The sequence below is a fragment of the Lagopus muta genome, chromosome 18 (assembly GCF_023343835.1).
Source record: "Lagopus muta isolate bLagMut1 chromosome 18, bLagMut1 primary, whole genome shotgun sequence".
NCBI lineage: Eukaryota > Metazoa > Chordata > Aves > Galliformes > Phasianidae > Lagopus > Lagopus muta.
In genome coordinates this window covers 7,624,999-7,645,310 of record NC_064450.1, presented here as the reverse complement: position 1 = coordinate 7,645,310, position 20,312 = coordinate 7,624,999, and the positions used below count along the sequence as shown (strand labels likewise).

The following is a 20,312-nucleotide window of genomic DNA, read 5'->3' as shown; positions in this document are numbered from 1 at the left end:
ACCTGAGCACTTCAGACTGTTTCCAGTAAATAATGTACAACATCGTAAAGGAGAGTTTTAAAAATATCAAATGGATTTTTTAGACTTAGAATTGCAAGCAGTGCATTTCCACCTTCACTGGAAACCAAGCTACAGTCTCACAGTTTTTCAAGACAGCTGATTTCATGTGGAATCTCACTTTTCCTTCCCCTTCATAACGTGCATGGAGTTCTTTCACCCAGTGAAGAGAAGTGGGAAAGATGCTATCAGGTGCATTTGGTGTCACTGCGGTGTACAACCCCTTGTGCCACCACTGTGCCATCCCAGCCTCCTATGCAACCTTCAGGCCGTCGGCTGGCTCGAAAGAAGTCTAATCACCCTCGCATTTTTCTTCAGCTATTTCTCAGCAGTGGCCCATGCAGCAATCGTCTCCAACTGTTCTATTTCTGACATGGCATATGTTTATTCTTTGGACAAATGCTGCAAAATGGGCTTTGCTCCCCTGGTTCCATCTAAGCTGACTTCATAAGAGCCACAGTTCTGGCTCCATGCTCAATGCCCACTTGCTTGTCTACTTTGTTAATCAATCTATATCCCAATGAATCCTACAATTATCATTTTGATAGTTTGTTTCCACCAAATGAAAGACCACTAAGTGGCAATTACTATTAATATTACTTGCAGCTGAAAAATGTTTCACTTCCAAATTATACTTTTGGTACCAAACTTTCCACTCTTGAAGACAATAGCCTGATTTGTGTTTGCAGGAACAAATCGCATGAAGAAAACTGATCCTGTTACATCCTTCAGAAAATAAAAATGTTAAATAATTTCTTCTGTGAGCAGTGATCATCTATTTGGAAAAAATAAAAGATCATCTTCGCAAAGGAATGGAAAAATACCTCTGGAACTGAGCTGCACTACTGATGTTTTCTTACCAGCTGAGATCTTAGGCTGGCGAGCCCAGCTCTGCCTTTACTCAGGAACAGAGGCAGTGTTGTCATTGCTTTTAATACTGATATGTAATAAGTGTTAGGACATGTAGGAGAAACACTGTCACTCACTGCTGCCATCCCATCCTATGGCTCTGAACAGCAGCCTCTGGCTTCCACAAAAAATCTGCCAATCACATCACAATGAAAACTCCAACTCAGCTGTCAACACAGGCAAGCCACACAACATTCGACCTACTGGGCTTCAAACTACACTCCAAACACAATCACTAATTAAAGCTTCATATAGAAGAACTTTCTAACTCTCCCTGTTCAACCCTCTGCTAATGGCTCGGCGCTCACACCTCACCACCAAAAGTCTCCATTCCTTCTCCTGGATTTCCTATTTGTACATGCTGTGTGTTACCCTTCTCCACAGAGCTCAGTTATTTAGTAAGCAGCTCAAAAGTATGACTGTCTCATGTTTTGAGAATATTCAAATGAAAAGCACATACTTTGACATAAAAAAAGGGATAAGCAAGTCTTGGTGAATGATAAATTCAATGGCAAATGAACAACACTGGGCTTAGATCCCTCGTTAGCAGGAATCATACATAAAATCCCACATCTAAACTTTCATTTTTCCAATTCAGCCAATAGGGCACATTTTAGTAACGTCGAAGTTTTAATTTCAATAAGCGATACGTAGCTCGAGAGTTCATAATAAGGAAAATCACAGGCAAGTGAAAACAAAATATTACCTGCTTAAAATACCACAACATTTTTAGTAATAAAGCTGAGAAGTAACCTTTCAGTCGTTACTTGTTATGGAAAGATGTTAATAGCTTCGCTTTGCTTACTGCCACTGCTAAGAACTCCCATTATGTTCATCACCTTCTCCTAATGATAGCTCTATTACACCGCTTTGCAGAGGCTGCCAGGAAATTTGTTGCTTTACATTTTAACAGGAGTATAAGCAGGAAGGAGCTGGCACACATTACGTGTAGTTGCTGGAAAGCAAGCAGTATCTCCAGGCTGGCGGTTACACAGCAAGGAGCACTCTGCACCTTCTCCAAACACAAGCAGACGATGCACTGTGCAGTTTGGGGATTTATGATGTATAACCGAGGGCAATTCGTTCCATCCAACACTTTTCTGTTAGTTCACAGTGCTGAGAAAAACGTGTCGTTATTAAATATATATATTGCCATCAGTCACTTCTAGTTACAAGGCAGTGCCATAAATTTCAAGCTGTTTTCTAAATTATCTGACGTGTGAAGGTTATCAGTATAATACATGATGGGAGTTATCTGCTAAAAAACGCTGTTACCCTTAGCTTTTATATATGACACAGACTGGTGAGATAGAAATGAAATATTACAATAATAAATAACAGAAGCAATCTTCTCTATTAGATGGTCTATAAAGGAGAAAGCTCTCGCTGAGCCCCCGTCACCCACGCGGCATTTAGCTGTGCATCTGGAGAGCTGTACAGACACGAGCATTCCCAAGAACTGGGGGTAAATGTATTGAGGCAGAAGTCATGCATGTTACATGCTTGGAATTAGAAAGATCCAACAGATATTTAAAACCACAGTTCTACTCCCATTTTTGAGAGAACAACCCCCTGATGGGCTAGATGAGATTTCCCAGTAGAAGTGGTTCTCTCTGCTATGGCCCAGATTTATTTCAGTAAAATAAATGAAGCTGCGTGGAGAGCACAAGTAAAAAAAAAAACAAAACCCTTTCTGTGCAAGTTTATTTAAAAAACTCGATGACAGCAAGCAGTTCTACATACGTCCAACTGATCTGCCAGAGAAACCAGTGAGCTCTGTCAACCTCTGACTTATTTCTGCCACAGTCGTGATTATTTTCTCAGCTCGAATCATATTTTTTCAAATCTGAAGTAGCATAAAAATCCTCTATTAACTTTCGAAACAAACCTTAAAGCTTTGTCTCCACTGCAACAATTATTTGCCTGATATCAACAGCTATACGTATGCTTGCCTACATAATTTGTTTCTAGGGTAGAGTATCGATTCTCTCAGAGGTAATGGAAGAAGAGGTCTGATCAGCAGCAACAGGGAAATTACTCTGTGCAACAATATTTGTTCTTGGCTTTTACTTTTATTGTCTAACAGAGCAAGAATTGATTCCAAATTAGACCAAGGAGTTACAATAAAACTAAAATAAGCATGAAATCACCCTCTGCATTTGTCTCAGAGTGTAATAGGGAACTTTAAGGGCCTCGGTAGTCATATGGAGCACTTCATAATTTTTATGTTGCTATTTTACATGCTTTGCATTTTCAGTGAAGCCACAGAATTTCCCCAAGGGACCCATATTACTGCTTGACTTCTTCTTTTGCTTTCTGCATGACACCGAGCAATGAACAAATTTGTCACATGGCATGCATTAGCTCCTTCTAAGATTAAATACAGTAATTACATTAAACAGAAATAGAGTAGGGTATTAAAACAGACAAGCCATTTCAGTATTAATTACTTTTTTCTTTTTTTAAATAAGCACTGCTGTTTAAATAAATTTACTAGGTATAGAGTAAACTCAGGAATAGGGAGTATATCTCGAGCATAAAGTGTAGCAATTAAATAGGATTTTCTCTTCCTCCTGCTCTGAATATGATGCTGTGGTTATGACTTCTACAAAAAATCCACCGTTTTCACCATATTTAATACAAATGAGGGTTCTATTATATATTGAAGACACAAGTCAGAAGAAGTGGAACCTCTGAATGTAATGGACATGAATCCACAGAGCATTTTACACACTGCATCGCCCTAACTTTTTCAACACGTGCAATTTGTAACACATCAGCTACTTTTCCTGCCAATGTTTCACCCCACGTACAGGAGAAGGCTACCTCAAGAGAGAACCCAAGCTAGGGCTTAAACCTGATATGTGCAAACTTTCCCCTTGTCACTTATAATTCCCTTCTCCCTAAAATTGCCCCCAGTCCAGTGCAATACAGTCTGCTCTGGGATAACATGGCTCACAAGGAAAACAGCCCTCTCCCTCGACTCCTTATCCTGTTCTTAAGCTTCTTAAAGCTCTTTTATAGCAGCATGAGGTCACACAGCATTTTAAAGTGCTCACCTATGGAGAGCCATACCTTGCTTGTCTAACGGGTTACCTTTATCTTCATTGCAGTTTCTGCAGTCCTCAATCTACCTGCTCCAAGCAGCAGCAGAAACTTACCTTGAAGTCAAAGCATATGAGCTACAAGATGACAACACAGACAAATTTAGGGCTGATTCCTCACTCTGAACTCCCAGAGTCTGCCAGGCAGTAACTGGATGCATATCCTCAGCTACACTGAATTGTACACTGCATTGTAGGGGCTGGAGGGGACCTCTGCAGGTCATCCAGTCCAACCCGAGGTCATTCAAATGTCTGACTTTGCTCCATAGTTTTTCTTTTTCAATTTGGTCAAGTTCAATTAGGCTAAATAAACAGGAGGGAGGACAGAAATAAAATCTCTGCTACAAAGTAGGAAAAAAAAAAAAAAAAAAGAGAAAGTAATAGTTGCAACAATATCTTATTTGTGGGAAAGGATTACGCAGATCAGATCGCCTGGACAGTCTTAACTACTCAGGTCATTAACTCCTTTACACTAAGAACAAAACAGATGGATGCTGCCGGTAAGCTGGCTTTGCAAGATCTACAGCAGTGTGCAAATACTGGCTGCATGCCTGGCTGAAGCTGCATATGTATTTTCATCTCCCGCAATGAATTCAGCGGACCTGGTAGTGCCGGGGGAGAAAGAGATGAATATATTCCAGCAGCTGTATGGGCAGCATTTTAAAAACAGTTGGGATATAGCAAAATACCACACATACCACACCTTCTAGATTTGACATTTCTACCTTCAGTTACAAGGAAAAGAAGGTCCATTATATTATTTTTATGCTGCCATGCTTGCAAAACAAAAGAAGTAGAAGATATTAATTTCCAAGTATGTCACAGAAAACTGCTTCAATTCATTGTTAACTGTGTTCTTTTTTTTCTGAACTTTTTAAGACAGACATCACCATTCCTGTGGAAAGTTCTTGCTAAAATTTCACAAAGCTATTAATCCTACTCCTTCGAGGCGCCCCATTTTATAAATGAATAATAATCCAGAAGCCACCTATCAAAGCCAGAACCGAAATAACTATCTCAAGAACTCACAATGGCAAAAAAGATGACCCGCTATGCCAGGCTTCTTCTATCACTTCTGTAGTTCAAAACCACTGTAGTTCAAATATCTGCCTTTAACACGTTGTGTGCCAGCAGCAGAGGCACTGCAGCAGGGCAGGGTGCAGCTCCTGCAATTCAGCAATGCAACACAAAGCCCACAGATATTTCCTGTGAATGTTCATCCTTAAGAATCTGCACTAATTCATCGACGCGCCTAACCTCAGAAATGGGATGTCTGGAATAAAACAGCTGTCTTCAGCTGGTTGTGTTAACAGATGTAAAAAGAAACGGGCTGAGAGAGCGGGTAATGTGGAGCAACACAGGCTGTACATGTTTCAGGACAGCATGAAACCAATCTCCAGCATGCAGCTGTTGGATGTTATTTGGTAATACGGCCAGAATCCCAGAGGTCTCCTTACAGGGAGCCAACAGAAAGTAAAGGGGTTTATGGAAAACCCCAAAACGGCTTCTGCCAGAGCTGCTCACATTCCAACCGTGCTCCTCTACGAGGCAGTGAGCAGCCACCAGGGCCTTCCTCTTCTGGAGGCTTTGCCACAACGCTTCCAGCTCATCCAGCCTGCTCCCAGCCTGTCCCCATCCCACCCTCTGCCCCCATCCTGCCCCCAGCCCAACCTGCACCCCATCCCCGTGGTGCTGCACTGCAGGCTGCAGGCGCTGCTTGGTAACATCTGATCTGCCTCACAGCTGGAAGCATGGAAATCTGAACAGCTACAGAAAATGTCCTAGCACAGCTGGTGGGTTTTACCATCAAAATCGTACAAACGTTTGGAAATATTTTAGTACTGACTTTATAGCTTGCTTTTCTCAACACCTTATTAATAATTCAATGATATCAAGCTACGGGTAGCTGTAAACCAAAACAGTTCCTTCCTTTAGCATGATTTGCAATGGACAACAACAGAAGCGAAATGCCAGATCCAAATGCCAAGAGATGAATGCAATGTATTCTAGTGTATTTTGAATTAAAATATGCGTATTTAGTTCTATTTGAGAAACCTTTTAACTTACTAACAAAATCAATAAACCTCACTTGGCAGTAAACACAATCCACACACTAATTCTACTACTGCCAAAAGATTTACTTTATTTTTTTCCCCAGGATGTAAGTGGGGTCAGGCCGACACCAAACGAGCTGTTTGCAATAAGAACAGAATCATCTTGCCACCGCTGAGCTCCAAGAAACCAGCTCCCTGCAGCACCTGCCTGCATGCAATCCCAACAGGAGGATGAATTCCCAGTTACTGACAGGACAGACAGCCACCCAATTCTACATTTACTGACACGTGTAAAAGCTGTTAAAAAGATGATAGCATGCTTTGACATTAACTTTCACACAATTGTGATTCCAGAACAGGGCAGTGGGGCTTCAGAAGTATAAAAGCAAAATATTCCTGACTTGCACGTTTATTTTTTTTCTTACAAGCAGAGCGCTTCGTTTTAAAGGATGGAAGATCCAATCCCATCATACGAATGTTATTACAGCTCTTATGTCCTATTTATGTCTCCCACTTCATATTTATGCTTGCAACTTTCATACAGTCATAAAGTCATGTATGAATAAAATCACGACAGGAACAGCAGCCCATGCTTCCCTCTCGTCAGCCTGATTTCATTTGCTCTTTCCAGTTATTTTAGCTTGGGGAGGTTTAAATCAAAAACATCATTACGAAACTTATGCCACAAAAAATCCACCTTATAGTGCTTAATGTTAATGATTCTCTCTGTGAGAGTTTAAAGTGCATTTAGACAGCAAGTTAACTCCAACAATTAGCTCATTCCTATTTGCACAATTAATCAAATTTGTGGCTTGTTCTATAGTATATTCTGTGCTAAAATGACTGCATTAATAATGAATGATATTAATTTTGTGTGTGGAAGGCACACACACACACACAAATAAAATTGAAAAGCAGTATTTACTCATTTGCTGACACCAAAACAAATCATTTGGATGTAATGAAATTGGCAGTATTCATTGTATTACTGGATCTGCAATGCCAATTTCAATATGTTTAGCTAGAAGATATGTAGGCATTCCCATTTTGTGCTGGGTTGTAATTATTATTAAGATTCAGATCTGATAATTTATTCTACATTAGCTCTAATTTGATAACTTCATTTGCCTTCATGCAAAATGAGTGTTGATATGTAAATATTACTGTCCCATTAATTCATGACATAAAAATAATGGTCAAATAATGGTCCAGTGATCCAACAGGAGGGAAGATATTAAAGATGTGTTAATGCTGCCAACACAGCCAGCTAGGGAGGGCAGCCACAGCATCTGCACAGCTACAGACCTGAAGCTTCACCCCTCGAAAGCAGACTTTCATGGCAAGAACCATTCCCTGCCTCTCAGCCTGAAGTGTGACTGGAGCAGCAAAGAGCATTTTAAACGTGAAAAGGTTCAAAAGAGAGGGCTGAAACTTTCAAAGGTTACGAAGAAAAAAGGGGAAGCTCATCTTCTCCTGGGCATGAGGGATACCTAGAAAACCATCATTTTGGACACTTCTCTGAAAGGATTCAGGATGGGGTTTAGAATTTAACCACCATCCTGTTTTGTGTGGGATTATATCAAGAAATTGAAGCTCATTTGCTCATTTGTTTAAGATTTTTTCCTATTGCTGTTTCTCTTTACTTTTCTGATGTTATTCAACAGATGGCCAATATTTGTTGCAAGTCTCATCCAATTAAATACATCTTATTAAAGGGTCATCTGCTAGAAACTTCAATAACACTTTCCAACTCTCATCAGTCACTGAAAGCACAGTTTCATCCCCATGTAACAGCATCCTCTCGGGAAGCAATCAACAAGAAACTCTGCATTAAACCAAAAGGAGTCAGAAATCCGTTGTCAAATGAATTTAAACCACATAAGATGAAAAACTCATATAGAAACCAACTACAGAATTTCAAAAATTTACCCTTTGCTGATAGGTGGAAAACTTTCTGCAGTGTTTTTGAAGGGTAAGTTATGGACTTAGATCAATTTCTTAGGTCTGGTAGTTACCAAAACAACGTGGCTGAGTGAAGGACATGAGCTACAATAATTCCTTCCAAATAGTAGAAGTAATATTTGTGGTAAATACCCGTGGGCTCATGAATGGGCAGCACACAGGAAGCACAGAGTCATGGAAACAGGTCATAGAATCTCCAAAATTGGAAAAGATCTCTACGATCATCCAGTCCAACCATCCACTGCCATCAGTTTTTTCCCCATGAAACCACATCCCTCACTAGATCTAAACAGTTCTTGAACACAAAACATTGGTGGTACGACCCAGATGGGACTTGAACCCACAATCCCCAGCTCCGGAGGCTGATGCCTTATCCATTAGGCCACTGGGTCACCCGTTATCAGTGATTAAACGACCTGATGACTCATCAAGTCATTTAATTACAAATGAACGATTTACATTTGCAATAGGAATTACAAAGAAAATCTTCAACACTAAGAAACAGGTGAAGACGGGAGCTCTGCAGCAGGGAAAGCAGTATGGCAGCAATCAGCAGGACTTCCCATCATGCAGTCACTGTAATTTTTAAAACCTGTGCACAAATTCAGGAAAATTAAGGCAGCCACCAGTCTGCTACCTCAATTGAGCCCTTCCCAGTTTGTGCTGCAGGCTCCCAGTGCTCTGCTAGCTCCTACGTCTGCTCTCTGAGGGAAGCACTGCGTCAGGGGATGGGGCTGGCACGGCAACCATTCCTTCAGTCGTGCTTACATGACTACTTTAATTTGACATATGGCACATTACTGTCAAAACCAGTGGTCCTGTCTGCTTGCTGCTATGTATTAACATCTACGCAGCCAATTTTTTTTTGGCAAGGTTGGATTTTAGCTGGAGCAGTTCCCTCAGCTTGCTCAATGCACAGAATGTGAACATTCACAAAAACAGAATACAGGACCTCCGTGGCAGCCTAGATTTATGCCAGGTTCATACCAGATAAAGCAGCCGCGTGGTAATGACCTATGGGAATGTCAGAACTCAATTCACATCGCGCGATGAAGTCAATGAACCGAGATGCTCTCTGCAGTTTGTCTTGATGGCTGACAAAGTTATCAAAACATTTCTCAAGCACAGAAAACACTCCTAGAACCTGATCTTTGTCTCATAAATGAGCTCCCAAATTAAGCCTGAGTTCTTAGAAAGCATCATGGATATTCTTGTTATTCTGTCATATTGAAGCTTGACTACAGATACACAGGAAACAGTACGCAGGCATTTTCCACTGTATGGTCACGACATATTTGTGCAGCTTTTCTTGGCTCACTGGAGCAGCAATATAAACAGCATCTCTCAGTTTATGTCAGACAGAATGAATAGTTTTCTCATGATATGGCAAGGTAAATACTATTTTCTATCCCATTTATTTACTAAAAGCAATATATTAGTGTAAGTAACAAGCTAGGCATAAATGTCAGTGATATGCCAGCAGACATTTATCTAAGAATATTGCTTACAACAGGCCAGGAATTTTCAAGTAGCAACGCTAGAACTCAGGAAGTCATCACCTGAGCCCCCCAAACCAAAAGATTGCAAACTGAGATGGCAACTCATTCCGAATGTCTGACTGTGTTCTGAAGGCTCAGCAGTGGGGATGGCACTGCACACATCCATGCATGCCATGCACAGCCACGAATGCAAGCAGATGCACTCAATGGGCAAAGATCACACACAGATGGTACTGCTGAGTCGTTACCATGAAGCCATAATGAGGAAAGACATGGATATGATGGAAGCACTTCAAGGGGACAGGATTTCTTTGCCATGCCACCAAGTCCATACAATGCTGATGGAAAACTGAGCGCACATAACAGAACCTCGAGGTTTGTTAAACAATCCAGAAAGTCTGTGGAAAGTCAGCTCATTTGCATCATTTCCTCAGTGCTGCAATGTTTCTGTATCTCTTACTTCCCAAAACATAATCCAGATACCCAATGCTGCCCATAAATCCCAGCAGATCAAAGCCTGTGTTTGACAATGTTTGTCTGTAGGTCTCAGTAACAAAGATTATCCTACAACAAGTTTGTAGCAAGCAGGTAATAAAAAGCCACGTTCTCCCTTGCATCCCTTCCCATATTAGTCCTTATACTCAATAGCCTGAATAAGGCACTTTTATATAATGCAGCTCATTCATCACATCTCACCCACACTTCTTAAATGCTGTTTAATATTTCTGATTGTGCACAGGCCATTACCGCAGCCAAAAATAGTTTTTATTTTCAATTATTTTATGCCTTTTAACACCCCACGCTTCAGGGTGCTTAAATCCTTCACAAATTGAGTAAAATAATGCAGAAAAAGTGCATGGAAGCAAGTGTCTTATGTAAGACCGCATGCTCTCCTTGTAAACAATGTGACACTGTTGCAGAAGTGGATGGAAAATAACAAATTCCAAGTAGTTTCCAGCTGGCACACACACGGTATGTTCTGTGTGAATTATGTTGAAGCAGTATAATAAATTTCCAGCTCCAGTTTGAAACTGAATCCCACATACCATAAAGCACCATACATCAACACGCTGCTGTATAAGAAATCAAACTTGCAACGATACCTGACTGCAACATGAATTTTCAGAGTGGCAGCAGCTGTGCTTTAAAGCAGTAATGATTAACACACAAATATACCATTCATAATGTCAGCTCAGAGTGTGAAAATGAGGCTAAACCGTGCCTGGCAAAAGGACAGGAGAGAGGAGTGAGCATGAGAGCAGGTCACAACACGGCACATGGAGCCTTTCCACTGCAGTTCCTTTGGAATTCCTTCCCCCTTCACCTGCTCTCTGTTATTTCAACATCGTACGCCACTAAACCCAAAGATGTTGCTTTGCAATATTAATTGTTACATGCTAGGGGAAAAAGAAGAGACTGAGTTGCACTGAATGTGATTGGTGAGAACACCTGCAGCTGAACAACCCATCAGTGTGTTTGCTCTGAAGTTCGCTGACTGCATAAAGCTCACTATAAACAGATTTATCAAAGTGACACAGAAATTGGAACAAACCGACAATGAACAACAAAAGAAGGAACAGAAAAAGTGCTATTTGTTTAAAAGGTGTGGTGCTGACAAAATGCCCTGAGCCAGCCTTGGACGCAGCCCCAGTCTCCCCAAGTCACTGCTTTTCAATTCTGTGGTCTCTCTGCTTTACAGCACAACTGCAGAGAGGGGTGTTGGTTGGCTTTGAACATTTTCTTCTCCTTGTTCTTGGTCACCCTTCTGCTAAGCAGCAGCTCACTCCGTAATGCTGACAGCAATAACTGTGAGTCTCAATGCCTTCGGGATTCAGCGCTGGTTCTCCAACTTCATCATAAAACCTACAGAACTGCTGTATTCTGGAAAAGAGATTTTTGTAATGATACCATTTCCATCGCTTTAAGCTTTTTAAAAACCATAAAATAATCAAAACTTTCCCCTTTAAGCCTCTGCTACACAAGTGTAAAGTGGTATTTCTTTGTTTGTGTGGGGAAAGATCACATTAATGTCTCAGAAGTACACAAAGTTTTTCTTAGTTTGGCTTTTATGTCCATTCGGAGCTATTAGCACAGTAAGTCTATTAACAAAGGCAAGGGGTTCCACAAGTTCAATTGTGGTAATTAGGCTTATTTGAGCTGTAAATGACTCTCTGCTCTGAAGAAAGATTATGGCTTTTCTTCTTGCTCTATTACCCAATTGGCATTTAAGCCAATCTGCTAAAAGTGTATCTGCTTCAATGGAAGCTCAAAATAACCTATTAAAGGAATATGTAAGTCTCTGAGCTTTTTTTTATTCCTTAATACTTTAATCTAATAAGAACTATTATATTACTAAGAAATTGTGGTTGAATCCGTTATTCAGCTCTCCTCAGTTCTTTCATAATTCCACTTCTGCTGTCAAGACAAAACCACGAAGCTCCTTCAGAGGCTGAACGACTGCAGCAGCCTCAAGTCATCCTGCAGGCTGCAGAAAACTGCTGTCCCAACTCCCATGCCCCACGCTTAGTACCCCAAGGAAGGCAATGCCATGGCAAGGCAAGGAGTAGGGCACCAGAATTCCCAGCAGCGCTGGGAGTGAGAAAGGGCAGAGCTACAGCTCCAAAAGGAGCTTTTGTGCCATACAAATCATCCCAAGATATATGCTGGCCTCTTCATTTCAGGATCTCGCAAGTGGTGCTTTGTTAAATGCTCTTTTAAATCTACGTGTGACAAAAGCAGGAATCACAAGTCCCCTTTCAGACACACTGTCCACTGAAGTTCCATTTCCAGTTATGCTCTACGTAGTCATCATTCTGTTGGAGAGGAATGTACAACAAAGTCTGTTTGGCTTTAGGAGAGAAAAACATTTATGTTCACACAAGGGCTTCCTTTCCATAGGGCTTAAATTTAAGACAGTACACCTGGCTTCCTCCAAATCCCATCAGCAGAGCTCTCCTTTTTAAGATGATGGACACTACTGTGAAAATATAAACTCAGGTCTTCCCTTGCTTATGCTGAGCAGTACATCCCTTGGCTTTTCTCCTGGTTTACAGCAGATTTTTCCTTGTAAATAAATAATAAAGAAATTACCCTGCTTCGTGACTGAAGCATCATGATTTATGAAGCTGCACTGGGAGAGGGAATTGCACGGTTTCCTGATTATTACAGATTTATAAATGAACACCATTGGATTTATCTCACCCGTGTGTCTGTAGAGTTTGGATCTGTTTGAGCTCATGGCCTTATGGCCAATGGAGAGAGGCAGGATTTCTTTCATTGAAATGCTCTTCACACCCTGTTGCAAATGCCTGTATCATGTGGATGCTCCCCTATTAGCAGAATGCTTTACGATGAGCGTAATCACATTTGAGGAGAGCCCGTTTCTCTCCATAGGCTATAAAAGGATTCTCAGTTTAAAATTTACAGTGTTGGCATTTAAATGTGAATGGATTAAGCTCATCCTATACGTTGGCTAACGTAAAATAAGGTTTAAGTTAATAGCATAATCCGTGTATGCACTGTGCTTAGAGCCAGCCACTGTGCAGGGCTGTCTGAGCACACTGCAGCAAACCCTGAGCATTCCCTGCCTATTGGGAGCACAGCCTAATGCACTGCCTCATGCTTTCTGGATTCCAATAGTAGGACACTCAGTGAAGATTCCTTTCCTAAGGAATTCAGGTTAAAAACTGTTACATCTTTATTCTCGTGCCTAATGTTGCCCTCCCACACAGTGAGTGGCCAGGCGTTTGATCACGCCAACTTACATCTCACTGCACATACAGAAAATGTAATAAAAAGCTCAGTTAGGACCAAGCAGCACACGTGCATGGGCTGTCAGGCCCAAGTCTCCTTTAAGTAGAGCACAATGACTTTCATCATATTCTGTTCATTCTTTCCCCTTTTGGACCAATTTCTGGACACATTATGCAAGCTGAAAGAATAGATGCAAATTCCCTAGCAGCTATTAGTGTGTCTAGACTCATTCATTGACCTAGAAGATGTCTTAATTGCCTCTTTTCTATCTGATGGGGAAAATATGCTCTAATCTTTCCTGGCTGCAATCTTTCTTGTTAAATTTTCCAACTGAAATGGAAATAACCGTATTTCATAGAAAATCAGCTGTACTCTGAGTTGTGCAGAATGTTTATCACAGGTTTAATGTGATCCACAGGAAACTTGTGTTCACGTAAATGTTTGTTATTAGGATATCAGACGTTTCGGGCTCTGAGCTGCTGGCCAAGTTATGGGCTGCTCTCAATGGATCTCAGTGGGCTTTTACAATATGTAGCTTGGGATACACTATATAGCACTATGCACATGTGTAGCTGTTTTAATCAGCATATAACATCTATGTGGTTGCTGGGTTTTTTTAATTGTTTCGACAGCTTTTATGTTTTGTGGAAAGGGTCGCTGGAAAATTTTCAGGTGTGTCCAACTTCACAACTGTTATTTATCTGTGACAAAACCAATGGTGCTCTCACATTGCGCCTGGACAAGAAATAATAACATGGAGATAAAATGGAGCCAGAGACGGCAGTGTAACTCCTGCTAATATGGTTCTTAAGGGGATTATTAATGTATTTTCTCTCTGCATGGCTTGCCAAGTGCCGAAATGCAGCTAACCACAAGGATAAGCAGCACAATTGTTACTTTAGCTAGTCAAGAATTTGAATCTCAAGGTGAAAAATCTATGTTTACATGGTAGGTCTCCATTTGTAGGAAGGAGCCTGATCCTCAGATGAAGCAATACTTTGGGTAGATGCAGTATTTTGTGATTTTAAGATTAAAAGAGCCTAAGAAGCTTTTGGGCTGTGTGCTGCATCAAATGTACACTGCTGCAGCACTGAGCACCAGACGACAAGAAGTATTAGCAGATTTAAGCGAGGATGCATTTCACTGATTACTTCCTGTTAACAAAATTTTGTTTTAATCATTTAAACTCTTAATGCTCATATTAAGAATGCTATAAAGAGGCACTGCATGCACTGCGTGTCACATGTCCTTTCTGGTAGCTTTATCTCTGGGGAATCACCACAGTTGGAATAACAGGCTTTCACACAGGAGAGATCATCAGTTTGTCATGTTAACCTCTTTATTCCAATCCCTTCTCTATGTAATGCCCAATAGAAGATGTAATTAAAGCCGCTATTTATAAGTCTGCCAGGTTTCCAACCTGTGCTGCCAGAATATCCTTCAGATCTCTGATGCAGCGAAGGCACTTCAGGACTCTACGAGCCCATTCCAAAACACAAAGAAAATGCGAGCAAAAGATCCCAACTCCGTATTATTATGAAAAGTTGAAATAAGCCATGCTTTGTAGAACAGATTTTTTATTGCTTTACTCCATGTACTTAACACATTTTTCCATCCTCTCAGCTACTATTTTGACTCTGCTCCGCACAAGGCTGCCCGCAAGGACAACGTGCTCATTGAGGGTATGAACGTTTCATTCACGGCCTTTGACAACCCAAAAAAGAATTTCACTACAGAAAATATAGCTGTGTATTTTCCACCAGACTCCCATTATGAATAATAATCTTTCAGACTTGTTTAAGTGCTTTCCTGAAAGAGCACAATGGCCGCCCTTCTCTGGCTCTTCGTGCCTGTACTTTTCCCTCACCATCTTCTCAAGAACGTACTCAGCTCTGGGGCAGCCAATCCTTCATTGATCTCAGCTTCTTTCCCATCGGGGAATCCACACCAGGATTACTCACAGGAGAGGCCATATCCAGGAGAATGTCTGCACTACTTTTTGTCATTTGCCTATCTGCCGAGTGGCACCCAGCTTCCTAAAATGAATCCTACAACAATGGAGATCAACTTTGAACTAAATTTTCTGCTACGAGAATTCAGCCTTGAATGGTTCCAGGAAAATACAAGCAAAATCTGCCTCTGAAAGGCTTTCCTGAAGCTTTCTGAAGAACTGAGGTGCATTGGTGTCATGTGCCAGTGCAGACTTCATCATGGGAGACATCCAAAAAAGTTACATCACACATCTGAAATGTTTGGAGCAGGAACTGAGGGATTCAATTTCACTATTTTTCCTTTCAAAACCTTCCTATTTTAAGGAATATTTTTGGTTTTGTGGTTGGATGACAAATCCTTCAGCATTAAAAGAAAATTTTGATTAACTTTTTCCATGCTTTGACCATAGGGTAATTGAATCCTTAAGTAGGAATCCTATGCATTGAATTCTGTGATCCACAGAAACTTCAAGTTTTAATTCAGAGATGGAATTACCATGTTAGAAAAAGGAATGAAATAGCATCGAAGTGAAAGGAATGGGGAAATCCTGGATACAAAGACTCTGTAAAGAGATCAGAATGGCTGCAACCACGGCCGAGATTCCTCCCCCTCCAGTAACACTTCTGTGATTCACACAGAACACAGACAGCTATTAGAGGTTTTACTGAGGGACATCATGTTTTGTCTTATTTATGGCCTCACCACTATCTTATAGGAGAAGTAAACTGTTTCTAAAACAGCAGTGATTTGTGTTAGGTAGGGGTAGATGAAACCACTGTCATTGCTCCACTGTGTTTAATAGCACTGCAGTAGGAAAAAAACCCACAGCTTAGCGCTCACTCACTGCAGTGCAGAAGTCAATGTGTGCAGCTTTAATTTAAAAATGCTTAAAGAACCATTTGAAACAATGGCTGTGAAGCAGTGGACATTTATGCTGAGCAGAGCAGACAGCTTCCAGTGGTGTGCCACTTCCATCATGGCTGCAGCATGAAATGGGAAGCTGCTGTGACAGGTACAGCCACGCCAGACAAATAAAAGCTTCTACACTGGAGGCACCTCACACCAGAAGGAGGAATTATGAGTTTCAAACTCATAATGAGCTAAAAAACAGTCTTTTCCTGTTGTACATACTGTAATTCTGTACAGAAGTAACATTCAAGTGCTCTAAATACCAGGAGCTCTCATATTCCTGGACTGAGACCCTCCCTAAGTGGCCCTCCGGCAAACTTTGACAGTTTTATGCTTCTTGCAGGACTATGGAAATAAACAGCTTCAGCTGCATCACATATTCTGGAGAGTGTCTGGCTCTTCTAAAGCAATGAGACATGCAAACAAATATGTAACTGTTTTTGTGGCTCCTGCATGGCCATAGAAATCCTTCACCAGTCCTCACCACCCCCCAGCACGACACAGATCTGAGTGTTTCCCACCGATGTTCAGGAACTGGGTTCTACCACTGGTGCAGTCAGCGCCCTGCATCCTGCCCTGCTGGTTGGGAACTGCTGCCCCTCTTAGCCTGCCAAATCCAGGCCAGCAGCATGGAATTGCTGTGCTTCTGCTCAGCTTCAATACGCATTTCAAAATCCCTTCTCTCTTTTGAAATGGTGCCACTGGAAGCATCATCCCAGCTGCGCTGCAGGAGGTGCAGTCAGGATTGCAGGTAGTGCTTCTTGGCAACCTTAGAAAGCAACAAGCTTTAGTAAGTGCCATCTGGGGAAGGGGAAAAAGGACAGGACAGGGACATCTGCTGTGTTTTCCAACGCAGTTAATGACAATAGGGACCCAGTGATTATGTCTGATTTCTAAAATGCAGTATTGGTAGAGGCAGGACGTGGCAGTTCCAAGATAGGTGCTCTAATACTGCAGCAATTCCCACATCTTTTCCTCAATCTTTTGATAAGCCACGTCCTGCCTTTCCTTTCCTCCATGTTTTGTCCTAGGCCATCTGACACCAACTTTTCATACATGTTCTCAGTTATCTGCTGGATAACAGCACTGTGCTGATGTAGAATGGGACAAGAAAAAGACAAATGTATTTCTGAAAGCTGCAGAAGTGCCTGTTTGGGTATTTCTGAGTATGAACATCATAGCTGAAATATGAATCAAATTAATGCAAGTGTTTCTGAAAATGCAATTGGCAGTACAAATATTTGAATTCTTGCTGGAAGCTTTTCCATACTTTGGACTTAGAATGTTTGGACATGTACTTTGGTATCAGAATATCTTAAATCACAACATACGTGGACACATGGTGAAATGTAACATTATAGTACCTACACACTTCCCAAAATACATTTAATTGAGCAACAACTTGAAAAATGACTTTAAAAATGTCTACCCGTATTTTTTGCCTTATTGAAAACGCATGTTAAAGAACTGAAGTACAACTTTAACGGCTCAGTATGGAGTGGCAGCAGCTAACTTTGAGACTTCCAATGCTTCAGCTCAGCAATTCTGAGGACCCTTATTTTCTTAGTTTGTGCATTTAGAGATTAATGTTTGAAACAAAGGCCCTCACAAGTTGCTAGGTGACTGCACTGAGAAAGTCGAACCAAATAAGAAAAGCACTTCTTGAAGATGAACTGAAAAGGGAAGCAAACAGTGTAGCATGCACAAAGAGAGCCTCAGAACTCAACCAGAAGTGTTTACTTGAAAAATAAATACCTTCTTTCTTTCTTTTTTTGGCATAGCCTTTGGCAGAGCGACTAAACAGCAAAATGCAGTATTAATGGACTTGAGAACTTACCCTTATGTAAGTTGCCTTGTAAAAAAAAAAGTCCAAAATTACCCTTTTCTGAAAGCTGTTTTGCTGCTGCCCTTCTACATGTAACTCAACAGGGGTGTGAGCTCAGGCATACCATTTCTGCCAGCCATTTGCCTTTAAAATCCTGGCTAAACTGCTTTTCTATGGAAATCAAGACACAAAGAGATTTTCAGAACGCAGCTCTGCAAAACAAAAGAGGGACAAATATCAGGAATACAACAGCCATCCTCAGCAGCCACTGGCAGATCGTTTCCAGATACTTTTGTGAGATGCACAAGCCATGCATGCAGCTCCCTGTGCCAAGGAACAGACACTGCAGGAGTCAAACACAAATGGCAGCCACTCATCTAGGGGTGCTGGTGAGCAGCAGCTCCAACTTCTTGTGGCCCCTGTCTTTAATTTCTTACGTACAAGAAACAATCTAAGCATGTTTCTAGGAAAATTCTGACCTGAATTTCTCCAAAATACCGGAACAGCTCATACAAAAAGCCATTTTTAGCTGCAGATAGACCTGAGACGAGTTTCTTTTGTTCTTAAAGATGTTAACGTTTAATAAAATCACCTTTTTCTGTACTTATTAACTGTAATTTCAACCAAAGATGAGGTTCAAAACTGACATGCTGATACCAAAGCCTTAAAACTCCATTCTGAAGTGACACAAGTATACACTTCAAATATTGGAACAGTAAGCCTTATCTCCTGCACTTCCTTTGCTGTCATATTGCTATGATCCCAAGGCTGTAGGCCAAGCAGACGTGGGTGCAGAGCCAGCCCTGTGTGGTTGGGATGGACTCTAACTTCAGTCTGTTCTTTCATGCGAAAATCCCTGAGATGAGTTCACACAGCTCTTCAGACAGTGAGGGAATTTATTCCGGTCATTCCTAGCTGAAGCTTAAACCAAAGCAGAAAGTTACAGAACCAGTGCTTCAAAAATTATAAAGAATAATGTCGTGGAAAGTTCCATCTGGGAAAACACTCATGTCCTCAGTGTTCGGCTCCTTCAGTGGTGACAGCCCTCCTGCAATCCCCTGCATGAATCCCACCCCTTCCCCACAACATGGACCATCTCCACGTTCTCCATTCTGGCAGGATGTCTGCTGCTTCCTGCCAGCTCTGAGCAACCAGCCCACCATCCCGACACATGGCAAAGAAAACTGAGGCAAACATTCAAATCTGACAGCTTGTTGGAGAAGGGAAGAGGAAATCAATTAGAAGGGAGGCACGGAGCTTCTCCCCCTCCTCTCCCAGCGCTGGGTGGCAGTGGCCACGTTGTCATCTGGCACCGAGGGACGAGGCTCCGACCCTGCCCCGATGGGTTGCTTTCAGCAAAAACAAGATGTTAACACAGCATCAATTTGTCTGCCAACAGCATCCAGCTCTTTTGCGACTGAAACAGCTTCTGCTGAGAAGCAGACACGAAGCAGGCTGCGAGCACACAGCGACTTGGGCTTTCTCTGAGGTCGCTCAGGAGATGAAACTCCAATTCTTCCCATTAAAAAAGCCTTCAAAAGCTCTGCAGCAGGCTGAACAGCGCACAGACAGCACTGAGCATTTCCTATTGTTGCATATAAATGTGAGCCTCTGTACAGTTAAGAGAAATAAAACTGCAGATCAACACTCATCTGGCTTACTGCTTCTGAAATTAAGAACAAAAGGCACCGCAGGTAAAGGAGGGGAAGAGGAGAAAAGAATGGTGACTTCACTGGTGAGAATACATTTCTGAGTTGTGGCCTTTGTACAGAGCCAGGCAGCAGTGTGTGACATCATGTGGGCTGTGCTCTCAGCTCCACCTGTCCAGCAGACACAGTGGGATCTGATCCAAGGAGTCACATATGGCACAGTGATGGGGTTCTGGAAACAAAAGTCTGCAGAAATCAAGCTGAAGAGGGGCTGAACGTCTCCTCCACGCCCAAGCTCCAAACAAAATGCCCTTCATTGCTTTCCAAACTCTTTTTCTTGTTTATCTGCCTGGATTTTCTCTCTTTCCTTTGTCACACAGCTCTTATATGACACAACCATCCCTATAACACCTGCACTGCTGGGAAAATTCTTCCCCAAAACTTCCATGGTGAACAGTCTCACATTCACTTCTCTTTCAGAACAGCATTTCAAACCCTGCTCTCCCCATAACTCAGTGCCTTTATTCAGAAAGTTTTCTTGTAACATTTTCTTTCTGTATTTAACTGTCAAAACAACTTGGCACACAGCTTGAAACACA

At 41.6% G+C, this 20,312-nt stretch overlaps 1 protein-coding gene and 1 non-coding gene across 3 annotated transcripts in view; both read right to left on the bottom strand.

The window, feature by feature from the left end:
- PRKCA (protein kinase C alpha) overlaps positions 1–20,312 on the bottom strand; it is a 113,915-nt gene that overhangs the window by 69,039 nt on the left and 24,564 nt on the right. The window lies entirely within an intron of this gene.
- TRNAR-CCG (transfer RNA arginine (anticodon CCG)) lies at positions 8,406–8,478 on the bottom strand. The gene has a single exon. It is a non-coding gene; the product is annotated as a tRNA-Arg (tRNA).